This window comes from Oryctolagus cuniculus, chromosome 4 (assembly GCF_051225735.1).
Source record: "Oryctolagus cuniculus isolate XC-2025 breed Fujian yellow rabbit chromosome 4, ASM5122573v1, whole genome shotgun sequence".
NCBI classification, from domain to species: domain Eukaryota; kingdom Metazoa; phylum Chordata; class Mammalia; order Lagomorpha; family Leporidae; genus Oryctolagus; species Oryctolagus cuniculus.
The window spans coordinates 26,077,848-26,092,983 of record NC_142870.1 but is presented as its reverse complement, the minus strand read 5'-3'; positions in this window follow the sequence as shown (position 1 = coordinate 26,092,983).

The window sequence follows — 15,136 nt, the reverse complement described above, 5'->3', positions numbered from 1 at the left end:
CATGATGATGATAACAATAATAATAGATTTAAAAGTGTTTTGCAGGAATTAACACAAGAGTTGAAAATCGAGGATAGCTATAAATTAGCTTTTTCTTTTCTTTTATGAATTAATGTGTGCATTTATTTATAAAATTTCTAAAGTTTTATTGAATGAAACAACAGTGCTATGAATATATTCTGGGTTTACTTCATTTAAAACTAAATTGTATGAATACAAAAGCACAAAGTGTAGGGAAAGCTTAAAAAATATGCTGCTATGAACTTCCTCCACTGATGAAATACTATAACATTATTAGGAAACTCAATGTGATAAAAAAAAGATACATACTATAAACTACATAGTAACCTTGTGTAATAATGTCATGATGAACACGTTCAATTAATTTATGCTACTTAATCCTGTAACTACTAGCTGCATCTGTCTAATAAGCCATTGTAAGAGGCTAGTGAAGATTAGGCATTGAGTTTTTAATGAGGCTTACTGTAAAATTATTAAACTAATTCATTGTACTAATTTGAAGGGTGGGGGTAAGAGAAAGAGGGAAACCTTACATCTGTTGTTTCATTTCCTTCCTGCAAGAGCCAGGCTGAGAAAGCACAAAGCCAGAAGCCAGGAATGCAGTTGGGGTCTCCCATGTGGATAGCCAGGACCCATGTTCTTGAGCCATCATTTTCTGCCTCCTAAATTATATATTATCAGTTGGCTAGAATAAGGAACAGGATGAGAACTCAAACCAGGCAATCCAATAAGTGGTAATCCAGTAAGCACATATCATAAGTATTGTCTTAAACACAACACCAAATTACTGTCCTCATATATAACTTTAATTATTTTAAATGATTATATGTGATTAACAGATACTCCATTGGCCAATGAAGCTCTAATGCAAGCAAACAAAACTGAAACAAGGATAGCCTAAATGTCAATAAAGCAGATACAGGGAATAGTAAAATAAATAAATTATCCAAAAATGATGACAAATGAAACAAAGGTATGAAGAACTGCTGTGACCAAACTACAACAAATAGAAAGACATTTGAAAAACAAAAGAATATAAATAATTTGATCATATAAATTAATTAAAAACTCCAATTCAAAGGCAGATACCAATAGAGTAAATCACAAAACAAGTTGCCAAGGAGGAGGATGAAGGAGGGATATTTTAAATATAAAGATAAAAAGAGATTTCAAAATAAATATCATAATTACTTATTTCAAACACATGAAAGCTTAAATAGCTGTATTTACATCAGGAAAAGTAGCCTTTAAAACCGATTTAGCTGCTGATTCAGATAACCACATCCCATATATGATGTTCTGCCTCCCCTTTCAGTCCAGCTCCTGCTAGTGCTCCTGGGAGGCAGCAGACCATGTCTTAGGTATATTGGTCCTGACACCTATGTGGTAGACCTGAATGGAGTTCTTGGCTCCTGTCTTTGGTTAGGTCCAACTCTGACTATTGTGGTCATTTAAGGAATGAATTAGTGGATGGAATATCTCTCTCTTTCTCTCTCTCTTTCTCTCTGTCTCATTGGCTTTCAAATTAATTAATTAATTTTGAAAAAGGAAAAGTAGCATTCTGAAAGTTATCAGATATAAAATAGCACATCTCTTCATGGTAAAAGTATCAATTTATCAAAAGCCATAATACCAAAATAATATACAACTAATCATAAAGATTCAAATATATAGGCCGGTGCCGCGGCTCAACAGGGTAATCCTCCGCCTAGAGGTGCCAGCACACCGGGTTCTAGTCCTGGTCAGGGCGCCAGATTCTGTCCCGGTTGCCCCTCTTCCAGGCCAGCTCTCTGCTGTGGCCAGGGAGTGCAGTGGAGGATGGCCCAAGTGCTTGGGCCCTGCACCCCATGGGAGACCAGGATAAGTACCTGACTCCTGCCATCGGATCAGCGCGGTACGCCGGCTGCAGCACACCAGCCATGGCGGCAATTGGAGGGTGAACCAACCGCAAAAGGGCAAAAGGAAGACCTTTCTCTCTGTCTCTCTCTCTCACTGTCCACTCTGCCTGGGAAAAAAAAAAAAAAAAAGGATTTAATTATATGACTAGAAAATAAGTCTACAGAATTAATTGGAGATTGTTAGCTCAGCACTCTCAGTAAATAATAGACAAGTACTCAGATAATTAGTAATAAAGTTTTAATTGACTAATCTGATATTGATAGTGCACTATATTCAACAACTGTCTAATTACTATTCATTTTCTTTTTTTTCTTTCTTTTTTTTTTTATTTTTTGACAGGCAGAGTGGACAGTGAGAGAGAGAGACAGAGAGAAAGGTCTTCCTTTTGCCCTTTTGCGGTTGGTTCACCCTCCAATTGCCGCCATGGCTGGTGTGCTGCAGCCGGCGTACCGCGCTGATCCGATGGCAGGAGTCAGGTACTTATCCTGGTCTCCCATGGGGTACAGGGCCCAAGTACTTGGGCCATCCCCCATTGCACTCCCTGGCCATAGCAGAGAGCTGGCCTGGAAGAGGGGCAACCGGGACAGAATCCGGCGCCCTGACCAACCGGGACTAGAACCCGGTGTGCCGGCGCCACTAGGTGGAGGAATAGCCTATTGAGCTGCGGCGCTGGCCTATTCATTTTCAATAACATGAAGTAGTCTCCAACACAGAGTGTATAATGGGTCATGCAATATACCTCAATCAATCTCAGATGATTGTGGTTAGTGTTCCTGTCCTGAATGCAACAGAATTATACCACAATTTAGTAATACTAAGACATCTAGGAAATCCTCAAGTATCTGACCATGAAGCCATAAATTTCTGTACAAATTGTGTGAAAAAAAAATGATGGTGATAAGGCAAAAATATTTCAAAATAAAATTAAGAGTATACAAACATTGTATGTTGAACATACAATATACAGAAAAATCAGTGTAGAAAGAAAATTGTATGTAAATTATACAAAACATGTACATATAAATATATACATAGTACAAGCATATGTAAAAACACATATGTGTTCTATGTAAATGTCCACATGCACAAATTTAGTCCATGAGTACTTTCATTCCTTCAAGCTACTCTCATGGCTCCACTGTTAAACATTCTAATTTATGCATATGTTTAGTTGGACAAAGTATATGTAAGAGAATATGCAGAAATGATGAGTAAGATTAACAGTGGAAATCTTAAAGAGGTAAGGGATATTTATCTGTTTTGTCTTCTCTGGACAGTGGAATGTTGCCAGTAGCAGGCTCAGTTCCTTCTAAATATCTGACTCATTCAGATGTTTAAAAAGTTAAATACAGAAACCAGAGGGATAATAAATAGGTTAGGGATAAATAAGCCTAAAACTTTCATAATACACTTATGTACACACTTCCATATCTAAACAAGTCTAAAACATACTTTCATCAAGTCACAAATTTTGAGATTTATTATAATGATAGTACTTCATAGAGATACATTTTTTATGGATTATATATAAGCCAAAAATGTAGGCAGTAAACATAAAAACACATCCAGTGTTATTTCTGAAAAAGTAGGGAACAAGCCTGATCTTAATGTATCTTTCCTTCTTAAATTTATTTTTCATATTTTTCATATTACTCTATCCCTGATTCATTTCTTTAAATGTTATCCATACTCTACCCATACTCTCTTAATTAAAGAGCATGCCATGGAAAGCGATGCAAATTTTAAAAATGGTATTAATATGGAATACAGGGATGCCAATTTATTGGTCATCCTTTTAAATGATATTCTTTTGTATAAGAGCCTGAAAACCTGTATGCACAGTTCAATGTATCATTACCACAGGTAATCTCAAGAACAAAGTCCATAATGGTAAATATTTGAAAGATAGGGTTAGTCTACACATGTTGTGACATACTAAACATTTCATATTACTCTATAAATTACTCTATTTTGAGCACTATATGTTCTTACTAGCTGGCCTTCTAAAATTTGGATTTATAGTGTTGTTCTATATTGTGGTAATGTTGAAGGTTTTACATTGAGGAGTAACAGAAAACCTAGGGATAAAACCTTCACATTTTCTGTATAGAACATAAAAATGGAAGTCCTGAGTCCCTCTACAATCCAATTTAACCTAAAGGAGACATACAATCTGATGTACTCGCCTGGAGATAAAAGAAAATGGATGCAAATATTTGTCCATTTCATCACTTTGAATGCACACTACCAAAACATTTGCCATACATCTAATAATCGTTCACCATATTACTTCTTATTAGATGCTATCTGGATATCTATGATGCTTAAAAAACCACCAAAAGTGTGTTTTTACAAGGATAGCAGCCATATTCATTGTAGTTAAAACAGAGAATTCATCTAATCTCTACAATGAGTGAACTTAGGTGATTCAGACTAGTGAAAATGGCTGTGTTAACTCAAGTGAGGCCATATTGATTCATATTTTTATTGTTTGAAATCAGAGAGGGAGAAAGACAGAGACAAATAAAGACTAAACAATTAAACAAAACAGAGATGTGTTTTTTTAAAGATTTATTTATTTATTTATTTGAAAGGCAGAGTTAGAGAGAGAGGTAGAGAGAGACAGAGAGAAGAGAGAGAGAGAGAATCTTCCACCCATTGGTTCACTCCCCAAATGCCCAAATGGTCACAACAGCCACTACTGGGCCAGGCAAAAGCCAGGTGCCAGGAGCTTCTTCCGGGTCTCCCATATGGGCTCAGGGGCCCAAATACTTTATCTATCTTCTGCTGCTTTCCTGGGCGCCTTAGCAGGGAGAGGGATCCTAAGTGGAGCAGCTCAGTCTCCAACTAGCACCCACATGGGATGCCAGCTCTTTGGGTGGCAGCCTCACCAGCTACTCTATAGCACCAGCCCCAAGACATAGATCTTGCATCTACAGCTTCACTCCCTAAAAGTTCACAACAGCCTGAGCTGGACCAGGCTAAAATCAAAATTGTGAAACTCAGTCTTGTTCTCCCATGCTGGTGGCAATGATCCCCAAGAACTTGAACCATTATCTGCAGGCTCTCAGGTTGTACATTTTCAGGAAACAGAGACACAATCCAAAACCACACACTCCAGTATGGGATGTGGGCATACCAACACGTGCCAAACATTTGCTCCAGATTTCACTTTTCCTGGGAGAAGCAGCAAGAACCTGTGGCCATTTAGAATACGTGACAGATTCTGATGAGTTTAGAAGGCCCAGAATCCATAGTGTCCAAGAAATGTATGATTGAGTCAACTATTTAGTTTTTGGTTTAGCACATGCAAATCATACTAAGTACTTCCTCATGTTAACCCTTTTTTTATTCCTACGTCTTCCTCAAGGTCTAGATTATCAAATTATTCACATCACTGCTTTAAATTCATCCATGTGTGCCGGGCGGAGCCAAGATGGCGGAATAGTGAGGGCGCGCACCGATAGTCCGGGAAAATTTAGTTTAATAAAAGGGGAGTTACGGTAGCCTCAGAAAAAAGAACCAGGAAAATATTGCAGGGGAAACCCTTCTGGATGGAGCAGCCGTGAATCGGAGGACCTACTGGGAGAACAAGGTCGCCCACCGCGCGGAAGCCAAGTCGCGAGACCGAGCTGCGCGCCAGTGCTCCAAGGGGAGTGCATGCCACACAGACAACAACGGGGAGACTTGGGACGCTCAGGACTCTGAGTCCACACATCGGCGCTGGAAGGGGAGGTGAGCTCAATAACCCGAGACATTGGTGGGGAAACGGGGGTCAGAATCTAGAGGGGGGCCGGAAAGTGCAGCAAACTCACTACCGGAAAGAAGGAAAAAAAAAAAAAAAAGCTTTGGGGTTTCTCTTCCCCCTAACCTTGCAAAGGTTACAAGGCTGCAAGGCTTGAAGAATTCCCAAGAGACAAAGAGCAGGCCTCCTCTCTGGATTTACATATCAATGGGGGAGAGCTAAGGAACTGAGTCACTACAATTCAGTAACCTAGACAACCCAGTGGGAGTCCAGAGGAGCCAAAGACTGGAAGCTAAATACCATCAATTCTGCACAGCCCTGCCCTGCGGTGTTACTTACCCCCTGAATAAATAAAATAAATAAATAAATAAAAAGAGAGAGATTTACCACACATAACCTGAGGGTGTCACCTTTGCACACCCTTAACCAGGAAGAACCAGGCAGAGCTCTCAGGCCGCACCCATCTCAAGCCTCCAAGGCTCCTCCAACAGCAGGCAGTCCACTTAACACGGACACAGTATAAAAAAAAAAAAAAAAAAAAACGCACAGTGACGCAAGAAGAATTAACTATGCCGAGTAACAAACACAGAAATAGAGGGAGCAGATCAACGATGACACTATGATGCCTCCAAATAAGCAAAACACCCCAAGCCAAGAGTATGAAGATGATGAGATAGAAGAAATGCAAGATACGGATTTCAAAAAATTTATGATAAGAACATTTAGAAGTTTCAAAAGCAAATCCTTGAACTACAGAAATCCTTAATGGACAAGATTGAAAATCTCTCTCGTGAAAATGAAATTTTAAGGAAGAGTCAAAATGAAACTCAGAAACTAGTAGAACAGGAAAGTGTTATAGTGAAGATAAATCAAAATGAAATGAAAAGCTCAATAGATCAAATGACAAACACATTAGAAAGCCTTAAAAACAGAATGGGTGAAGCAGAAGAGAGAATATCAGACTTAGAAGATAGAGCACAGGAAAACATACAGTCAAACCAAAGAAAAGAAGAGGAAATTAGAAATCTAAAAAATATTGTTGGGAATCTACAGGATACTATTAAAAAAACCAACATTCGAGTTCTAGGAGTTCCTGAAGGCATGGAGAGAGAGAAAGGATTGGAAGGCCTTTTTAGTGAGATACTAGCAGAGAACTTTCCAGGTTTGGAGAAGGACAGAGATATCCTAGTACAGGAAGCTCATAGAACCCCCAATAAACATGACCAAAAGAGATCCTCACCACGACACGTGGTAATTAAACTTACCACAGTGAAACATAAAGAAAAGATCCTAAAATGTGCAAGAGAGAAACGTCAGATTACTCTCAGAGGATCTCCAATCAGACTCACAGCTGACTTCTCATCAGAAACCCTACAAGCTAGGAGGGAATGGCGAGACATAGCACAGGTGCTAAGAGAGAAAAATTGCCAGCCCAGAATATTATATCCTGCCAAGCTCTCATTTGTGAATGAAGGTGAAATAAAGACCTTTCATAGCAAACAGAAATTGAAAGACTTTGTGGCCACTCGTCCGGCCCTGCAAAAGATACTTAAAGATGTGCTACACTCAGAAACACAGAAACACGGCCATCAATATGAAAGAAGGGAAAGGAAGAACACCTACCAGTAAAAGAGCATGGGAAGCTCAAAGCATATACTAGAAAATATTTCCAGGAAAATGGCAGGGCAAAGTCACTACGTATCAATAGTCACATTGAACATTAATGGTCTGAATTCTTCAGCTAAAAGACACCGTTTGGCTGACAGGCTCACAGAACACAACCCAACTATTTGTTGCCTACAAGAAACACATCTCTCTAACAAATAGGCATGCAGACTGAAAGTGAAAGGTTGGAAAAAGATATTCCATGCCAACAGAAACCAAAAAAAAGCAGGTGTAGCCATATTAATATCAGACAAAATAAACTTTAATACAAAAACTGTTAAGAGAGACAAAGAGGGACACTATATAATGATTAAGGGTTCAATTCAACAGGAAGATGTAACTATTATAAATGTATATGCACCTAATTACAGGGCACCGGTCTATTTAAAAGATATGTTAAGGGACTTAAAAGGAGATTTAGATTCCAATACAATAGTACTGGGGGACTTCAATACTCCACTCTCAGAAATAGACAGATCATCCGGACAGAAGAGCAACAAGGAAACAGCAGATTTAATTGACACTATTGCCCAAATGGATCTAACAGATATCTACAGAACTTTCAACCCTACATCTACAGACTTCACATTCTTCTCAGCAGTGCATGGAACCTTCTCTAGGATTGATCACATACTAGGCCATAAAGCAAGTCTCAGCAAATTTAAAAGAATTAGAATCATACCATGAAGCTTCTCAGACCACAGCGGGATGAAGCTGGAAATTAGCAACTCAGGAAACCCCAGAAAGTATGCAAACACATGGAGACTGAACAACATGCTCCTGAATGAACACTGGGTCATTCAAGAAATCAAAAGAGAAATCAAAAACTTTCTGGAAGTAAATGAAGACAACAACACAACATATCAAAACTTATGGGATACAGCAAAAGCAGTATTGAGAGGCAAATTTATAGCAATAGGTGCCTATATCAAGAAATTGGAAAGGTACCAAATAAATGAGCTTTCAGCGCACCTCAAGGACCTAGAAAAACTGCAGCAAACCAAACCCAAATCTAGTAGGAGAAGAGAAATAATTAAAACCAGAGAAGAAATTAACAGGATTGAATCAAAAAAAAAAATTACAAAATATCAGCCAAGCGAGAAGCTGGTTTTTTGAAAAAATAAACAAAATTGACACCCCATTGGCCCAACTAACTAAAAAAAGAAGAGAAAAGACCCAAATCAATAAAATCAGAGATGAAAAAGGAAACGTAACAACAGACACCACAGAAATAAAAAGAATCATGAGAAATTACTACAAGGACCTGTATGCCAGCAACCAGGAAAACCTATCAGAAATGGATAGATTCCTGGACACATGCAATCTACCAAAATTGAACCATGAAGACATCGAAAACCTAAATAGACCCATAACTGAAACAGAAATTGAAACAGTAATAAAGGCCCTCCCAACAAAGAAAAGCCCAGGACCAGATGGATTCACTGCTGAATTCTACCAGACATTTAAAGAAGAACTAATCCCATTTCTTCTCAAACTATTCAGAACAATCGAAGAAGAGGGAACCCTCCCAAATTCTTTCTATGAAGCCAGCATCACCTTAATCCCTAAGCCAGAGAAAGATGCAGCACTGAAAGAGAATTACAGACCAATATCCCTGATGAACATAGCCGCAAAAATCCTCAATAAAATTCTGGCCAATAGAATACAACAACGCATCAGAAAGATCATCCACCCAGACCAAGTGGGATTCATCCCTGGTATGCAGGGATGGTTCAACATTCTCAAATCAATCAATGTGATTCACCACATTTACAGACTGCAGAAGAAAAACCATATGGTTATCTCAATTGATGCAGAGAAAGCATTTGATAAAATTCAGCACCCTTTCATGATGAAAACTCTAAGCAAATTGGGTATAGAAGGAACATTCCTCAATAAAATCAAAGCAATTTAAAAAAAAAACCACAGCCAGCATCCTATTGAATGGGGAAAAGTTGGAAGCATTTCCACTGAAATCTGCCACCAGGCAGGGATGCCCACTCTCACCACTGCTATTTAACATAGTTCTGGAAGTTTTAGCCAGAGCCATCAGACAAGAAAAAGAAATCAAAGGAATACAAATCAAGAAGGAAGAAGTCAAACTATCCCTCTTTGCAGACGATATGATTCTGTACTTAGAGGATCCAAAGAACTCTACTAAGAGACTATTGGAACTCATAGAGGAGTTTGGCAAAGTGGCAGGATATAAAATCAATGCACAAAAATCAACAGCCTTTGTATACACAAGAAATGCCATGACTGAGAAAGAACTGCTAAGATCAATCCCATTCACAATAGCTACAAAAACAATCAAATACCTTGGAATAAACTTAACCAAGGACGTTAAAGATCTCTATGATGAAAATTACAAAACCTTAAAGAAGGAAATAGAAGAGGATACCAAGAAATGGAAAAATCTTCCATGCTCATGGATTGGAAGAATCAACATCATCAAAATGTCCATTCTCCCAAAAGCAATTTATAGATTCAATGCAATACCAATCAAGATACCGAAGACTTTCTTCTCAGATCTGGAAAAAATGGTGCTGAAATTCATATGGAGGCACAAGAGACCTCGAATAGCTAAAGCAATCTTGTACAACAAAAACAAAGCCGGAGGCATCACAATACCAGACTTCAGGACATACTACAGGGCAGTTGTAATCAAAACAGCATGGTACTGGTACAGAAACAGATGGATAGACCAATGGAACAGAAATGAAACACCAGAAATCAATCCAAACATCTACAGCCAACTTATATTTGATCAAGGATCTAAAACTAATTCCTGGAGCAAGGACAGTCTATTCAATAAATGGTGCTGGGAAAACTGGATTTCCACGTGCAGAAGCATGAAGCAAGACCCCTACCTTACACCTTACACAAAAATCCACTCAACGTGGATTAAAGACCTAAATCTACGTCCTGACACCATTAAGTTATTAGAGAACATTGGAGAAACCCTTCAAGATATTGGCACAGGCAAAGAATTTCTGGAAAAGACCCGGTAGGCACAGGCAGTCAAAGCCAAAATCAACTATTGGGATTGCATCAAATTGAGAAGTTTCTGTACTGCAAAAGAAACAGTCAGGAGAGTGAGGAGACAACCGACAGAATGGGAAAAAATATTTGCAAACTATGCAACAGATAAAGGGTTAATAACCAGAATCTACAAAGAGATCAAGAAACTCCACAAAAACAAAACCAACAACCCACTTAAGAGATGGGCCAAGGACCTCAATAGACATTTTTCAAAAGAGGAAATCCAAATGGCCAACAGGCACATGAAAAAAAGTTCAAGGTCACTAGCAATCAGGGAAATGCAAATCAAAACCACAATGAGGTTTCACCTCACCCCGGTTAGAATGGCTCACATACAGAAATCTACCAACAACAGATGCTGGCGAGGATGTGGGGAAAAAGGGACACTAACCCACTGTTGGTGGGAATGCAAACTGGTCAAGCCACTATGGAAATCAGTCTGGAGATTCCTCAGAAACCTGAATATAACCCTACCGTTCGACCCAGCCATCCCACTCCTTGGAATTTACCCAAAGGAGTTTAAATTGATAAACAAAAAAGCGGTTGCACCCTACTGTTTATTGCAGCACAATTCACAATAGCCAAGACCTGGAACCAACCTAAATGCCCATCAATGGTAGACTGGATAAAGAAATTATGGGATATGTATTCTTTAGAATACTATACAGCATTCAAAAACAATGAAACCCGGTCATTTGCAACAAAATGGAGGAATCTGGAACACATCATGCTGAGTGAAATAAGCCAGTCCCAAAGGGACAAATACCATATGTTCTCCCTGATCGGTGACAACTGACTGAACACCAAAAAGGAAACCTCCTGAAGTGAAATGGACACTATGAGAAATGGTGACTTGATCAGCATAGCCCTGACTGCTAATGGACAACTTAATACATTATCCCTCTTAGTATTTTTTTTGTCTGTTCTACTTAATCTGACTGGTTTAATTCTGTAATTATCACACAGTTATTCTTAAGTGTTGAAAATTAACTGAAATGTGATCCCTGTTAAACATAAGAGTGGGAATAAGAGAGGGAAGGGATGTATAATTTGGGGCATGCTCGGGCTGACTTGCCCCAATTGGTAGAGTTGGAAACATACCAGGGGATTCCAATTCAATCCCATCAAGGTGGCATGAGCCAATGCCATCTCACTAGTCCAAGTGATCAATTTCAGCTCACAATTGATCATAATGAAAGGACTAAGAGTCAAAGGGAGCACATAAACAAGTCTAGTACCTGCTAACACTAACCGATAGAATAAATAAAGGGGAGAGTGATCCAACATGGGAAGTGAGATACTCAGCAGACTCATAGAATGGCGGATGTCCTAAATAGCACTCTGGCCTCAGAATCAGCCCTAAAGGCACTCGGATCTGGCTGAAAAGCCCATGAGAGTATTTCAGGCATGGAAAGCCAAGACACTCTGGCAAAAAGATCTCTGTGAGTGAGATCCCAGTGGAAAGAACAGGTCTTCAAAGAGGGAGGTGCCTTTCTCTGAAGGGAGGAGAGAACCTCCACTTTGACTATGACCGTGTCTAAACAAGATAAGAGTCAGAGAACTCAAGGGGCTTCCATAGCCTTGGAAACTCATGACTGGTGCATAGGGAGATTACTGATGCCATAAACAGGAGTGTCAATTTGTAAAGTCAACAACAGGAGTCACTGTGCACTTACTCCTCATGTAGGATCTCTGTCCTTAATGTGCTGTACACTGAGGCTTAATGCTATAACGAGTACTCAAACAGTATATTTCACTTTGTGTTTCTATGGGGGTGCAAACGATTGAAATCTTTACTTAATGTACACTAAACTGATCTTCTGTAAAAAAAAAAAAAAAGAAAAAGAAATTATCAATTCCCAACTTGACTCTCACTGGGATTAAACATGACAATAGGTCTGATCTGATTTCATCATCATTTAAAAAAAATCATCTATTATTTTTCACTTTATGTTTCTGTGTGGGAGCAAACTGTTGAAATCCTTACTTAAGGTATACTAAGCTGATCTTCTGTATATTAAGATAATCGAAAATGAATCTTGATGTGAATGGAAGGGGAGAAGGAGTGGGAAAGGGGAGGGTTGTGGGTGGTAGGGACGGTATGGGGGGGGAAGCCATTGTAACCCATGAGTCGTACTTTGGAAATTTATATTCATTAAATAAAAGATAAAAAATAAAAAATAAATAAATAAATAAATTCATCCATGTGGATTTAGTTGTACTAATATCCAATTGATTGAAAGAGAAAATAAATAGTACAAAGGCAGTGTACATATTCCCATTTCCATTTAGGACCATTTAAACTCAGATCTATTAGCAAGATAATACTCCATGAATTTGCTGCACTATTATGACAAAATTTTTTGAATAGCACAAGAAGCGTAACCATGATGCTGCAAAACAAAATTATAAAATCACTTTTTAATTGAAAAATACTGATAGGATAAGAAACCTATCTCTATACATACAGAGAAGAAATTCCTTAAACAATGTATTGGTTCATTTCATGCAGTTCAAAATGGATAAATACAACCTAAATTGAAATTATATATGTTCCTCTCTTACAAGTTAATCACTGTCAAAATTGCAGAATACGTATGTTTGTTATTCAAAAGAGTTCCAGTAGTTTTCTTTACATGATTTCATGTCCCTGTGCTCTTAGTATACATTTTTTTTTGACAGGCAGAGTTAGACAGTGAGAGAGAGAGAGAGAGGTCTTCCTTCCGTTGGTTCAAACCCCAAATGGCCGCTACAGCCGGTGTGCTGTGCTCATCTGAAGCCAGAAACCAGGTGCTTCCTCCAGGTCACCCATGCAGGTGCAGGTCCCAAGCACTTGGGCCATCCTTCACTGCCTTCCCGGGCCACAGCAGAGAGCTGGCCTGGAAGAGGAGCAACCGGGACAGAATCTGGTGCCCCAACCGGGACTAGAACCTGGGGTGCTGGCGCCGCAGGAGGAGGATTAGCCTAGTGAGCCAGAGTACCAGCCTAGTATACTTTTTTAACCCAAAAAATACACATGTAGCCATATGAAAATTTTAAAAAAAGAGACTATGTGTTAGAGACAACCTTATTTATCAATTGTCCTCCCTTCAGTAGAGAAAATATGTTTGCTTCATAGAAATGGAAAGGAATGTAGACATAGATTTGCTCATACATACATACATGAGTATTGGTAGCTATAAGAGGAAGAAGTGATTATAGGTCCCAAAATTGATGAGTAATTTAAAAATTCTGTAGTACTCTGTACAGCAGTTGAGATACTTATTTTGCTTTTCAACTGTGAAATAGAAGACAGATATTTTTCAGCCTAGTACCATTATTTGATTTACTTAACAATCTTCAGTTCTTAGAAGCAGATGGTGTTATTAGTGGTAAACATAATTAATTTACAATTTAGAGAGTTTACTTATTTAGACTGAGACTTCATGTCTCACATTTTATACTTACTGTTCATAATGGTGCCAGCTGTCATAAATATACATTTATTTTTTTAATTCTGAAGTTATCATTTCTAAAGTACAGATAATCTATCCATTTTATACATAATTAGAATAATATATATTATTTTATAAATAAGGTCATCAATTTATTTTGCTTCCAATAGCATGAGGAAGTCACAGTATACACAACTGCTAAAGCCTGGGAAAGCAGTAGAAGATGGCCCAAGTCCTTGAGGCTCTGCATCCATGTGGGAGACCCATAAGAAGCTCCTGGCTCCTGGCTTCAGATCAGCACAGCTCCAGCTGTTGCAGCCATTTGGGAAGTAAACTAGTTGATGGAAGACCTCTCTCTCTCTCTCTTTCTCTCTCTCTCTCTTCCCCTCTGTAACTCTGCCTTTCAAATACACAATTAAATCTTTAAAAAGTATATTATCACAAAAGACTTTTAAAAACCAAAATGAATGGGAAAGAAGTAGAGAAGAGAGGAAGTTGGGAAGTATCACTATGTGCTTCAAATTGTATGAAATACTGCTCTGTATATACTAATCTGTTATATAACAGTTCAAGCATACTATACATAGTTACATTGATCACATGGAACCATTTTATTCCCAACTTATACTTTGTAAGACATTTAACAACATACAAAGAATACCTAGTTCTAGTTGATGATTGTTTTGTATTATGATGATTTATTTACGAAAGTTCACCACATAATAGGAACTACACTTTTTTTAAAATAAAAATCAGTATTGGTCCTAAAAAGGCCATCAGGTTAAATTTCTTTTTTTTTTAATATTTATTTATTTGAAAGATTTACAGAGAGAGGGACACACACACACGCAAACACAGATAGAGAAAGGCAGAGGAGAGAAGGAGAGAGAGAGAGAGAGAGAGAGAGAGAGAGAGAGAGAACTCTTTCATCCTCTGATTCCCTTCCCAAATGACTGCAAAGGTTGGAGCTGAGCCAGTCTGAAGGAAAGAACCAGGAGCTTCTTCCACTTCTCCCATGTGTGTGTCAGGGGCCCAAGCACTTGGACCCTCTTCTGCTGCTTTCCCAGACCATTAGTCGGGAGCTAGATCAAGAATGGAGCAACCATGACTTGAACCAAAACTGTAGATGACAGCCTAACCTGCTATGGCACAATGTTGGGACCTAGGTAAATTCTTAAGCCTACAAAAGGTGATTCAGTACCACTGACTACAAACTTAATATTATTAACTGAAATCTGACTTCAAAGCCCACATATAGTTTCTGGTTCTAATTACACACTGTCTTGTTGAAGCACAGTGTCCTGGTTGGATTGACCATGGGAAGTAAATG